The sequence below is a fragment of the Suricata suricatta genome, chromosome 17, assembly GCF_006229205.1.
Source record: "Suricata suricatta isolate VVHF042 chromosome 17, meerkat_22Aug2017_6uvM2_HiC, whole genome shotgun sequence".
NCBI classification, from domain to species: domain Eukaryota; kingdom Metazoa; phylum Chordata; class Mammalia; order Carnivora; family Herpestidae; genus Suricata; species Suricata suricatta.
Window position 1 is genome coordinate 16439537 of NC_043716.1, and position 3161 is coordinate 16442697.

Sequence of the window (3161 nt, forward strand, 5' to 3'; positions counted from 1 at the left end):
TTAGGATTGTCTTTTGCAGAGAAGATGTTTTAAATTTTTAAGAAATCCAGCTTATCAATTTTTTCTTTCATGAATCATGCCTTTGATGTTGCATGGAAAAAATCATCACCATGACATTGGTTGTAGCAACATTTTTCTAGATGTGTTTCCTGAGGCAAGCGAAACAAAAGCAAAAACAAACTTTTGGAACTACATCAAAATAAAAGTTTTGCACAGCAAAGGAAACAATCAGTGAAACTGAAAGACAGCCTAGTAAATGGGAGAATATATTTGCAAATGACATATCTAATAAAGGGTTAGTATCTAAAATATATAAAGAACTTATACAATTCAATACCAAAAAACCCCCAAATAATCTAATTCAAAAATGGGCAGAAGACACGAACAGACATTTCTCCAAAGAAGATGTACAGGTGGACAACAGACACATGAAAAGATGCTCAACATCACTCATCATCAGGGAAATGCAAATTAGAACCACAATGAAATATCACCTCACACATGTCAGAATGGCTAAAATAGAAAACACAAGTGTTGGCAAAGATGTGGAGAAAAAGGAATCTTCATGCACTGTTGGTGGGAATGCAAACTGGTACAGCCACTCTGGAAAACAATATGGTGGTTCCTTAAAAAATTAAAGATAGAACTACCATATGATCCAGCAATTCCACTATTGGATATTCACCCAAAGAATACGAAAACACTAATTTGAAAAGATGTATGTATGGTCCCCTATGTTTATTGCAGCACTATTTACAATAGCCACATATGGAAGCAGTCCAAGTATCCATCAATAGATGAATGAATAAAGAAGAGGTAGTGTGTATATATACAATGGAATATTACTCAGTCACAAAAAATTGAATGTTGCCATTTGCGACAAGATGGATGGATCTAGGGGGGCATAATATTAAGTGAAATAAATCAGAGAGAGACAAATACCATATGATGTCACTCATAGGTGGGATTTAAGAACCAAAGCAAACAAAAAAAGAGACAAACCAAAAACCAGACTCTTCACTACAGAAAACAAACTGATTGTTACAAGAGGAGAGGTGGGTGGGGGGTGGGGGAAGTATGTGACGGGGCTTAAAAGTACACTTACATGATGAGAACTGAGTAATGTACAGGATTGTTGAATCCCTATACTGTTTACCCAAAACTTATATAACAGTGTATGTTAACTATGCTGGTGTTAAAATTTTTAAAAAATCATTACCACACCCAAGGTCATATAGGTTACTACCTATGTTATTTATCATCTGTTGGTTTTATAGTTTTGTGCTTTACATTTAGGCCTAAGATCCATTTTAATTTTTGTAAAAGGTGTGATGTCTTTGTCTAGATTAATTTTCTTGCCTGTAGAGATCCAGTTGTTCCAGCACCATTTGTTGAAAAGACTAAACATTTTTTGTTTTTCGTTTTTTATTTTTAAAGATTTTATTTTTAAGCAATCTCTACATCCAATGTGGGACTTGAACTCACAACCCCAAGATCAAGAGTTGCACACTCCACCAACTGAGCCAGCCAGCCACCCCATGACTAAACTCATTTAATTTTCAAAATAAACTTTGAGGCAGGCACTGTTATTTATCCTCATTTTTCAGATAAGCAAACTGAGGCTTAGAGTGGTTTTGTAAACTGCCCAGGTAACACAACTAGTACTTGACAGGGATTTGAACCTGGGTAACCGGACTCCAGAGTCCGTGCACTCAGTCCCTATCTGTAACAGTGTCTTGGTCACTGGCTTGTTGTGAGGAATAGAGATAGTGTCTATTACACAGTAGGTGCTCAGGAAGCAGTAATGATAGCATTGTCCAACCCAGCCTCCAAGGTTTCACTCAATGCCATGTCCTCAGAGCAGCTTTCTTTGACTCCTGCAGCCAAACCAGCCATCAATCATAGTGCTGTCTCATCCTAGGGATGGCAGCGCGGTGTATCCTACTGCAGTCACAGCTCACTTCCGTGTGAGTTCCCCGGAAAGAGGCTCTATATCTAATTTCTCAGTGTCCCCCGGAGTGCCTGGCACTGCACCTGCCACTCAGCAGCCTGTCAGTAAAAGTTTGTTTTATCGAGTTTCGGTGGCATGCTATTCCTTTATCCAAAATGTACATCCTGGCTGTGTGGTCTATTTCTCAGGATGTCCCAGCTCTTACTCAGCTCTTTGCTTCTGAGCCCCCCTTGCCCCAACCCTTCCTGATCTGTCAAGTTCGGCCACCCCTGTCTGCAGAAATTCTGGGCTGCTAACTATGGAGGCAGCTGCCCTTGCCTGCTACACCCTTCTTCTTGCAGGACTCACTTAGTTTCTCACATTTTGGGGTACCCCACTCCAGTATGCATACCGCCTGTAGAAGCATCCACCTCTCCATCTCCAAGCTCAAGATATAGCACCTACCTTGGAAGCCGGGTCTCTAAACACCTCTGGCCTCTCCCAGGACATCTAAAATCTCTTCTTGGTGGGTAAATCAGCTCACCGGATGTTTACAGGACATGAGAAACCTGTAAAGCAAAAAGCCTCTGATAGGTGTTAATCGATGCCTGGGTGGACTCCTTTGGGGAGTGAGTGAGCACCGCTGAGAGCTGTGTCTCCTGGGCCCCAGTACACAACTCAGGCAGCTGCACTTGAGGCAGGGCTCTCTTAGACCAAGCTACCACCTTGGGGAGTACATTCTGCGAGTGCACTTGGACATGCAGGCAGTGCCTCCTTCGGACTGAGCCATCTGGCACCACCGAGCAGCGCCCTCCCTATGTCTGCCTCTGCAGAGCCACCCTAGGAAGATGTGACCAGCAAGACGCGAATGCTTCCTCCGCACAGCATTGCCCTGGGCAGCACCTTCTTGGACACAGCCAGCGGGTGGGGTCCAGTGCCGGCCTTGGAAGGAACCTGTTCTATACAGGCGGGCACGGTGCCTGCCCTGGGCGTGCCCAGCGGCCTCCGGCGCCCAGCGCAGACCGGAGCTACGGGCGGGGCCTCTGGGACCAGGGTTGAAGGCTCCCAGAGCAGCGCCCTGTGCCCGCATGGCCCGTTCTGGAGGCGCGCCCAGGCGCTGCCAGGAAGGCCGGCCGTATATCCCCGAAGCCGCCAGCAGGGAGCTCCCTTTCGGCTCTGCTCGCGCGGCCGCGGGGGGCGGCGCTGCGCTGCGCCGCGCTGCGCTCCAGCC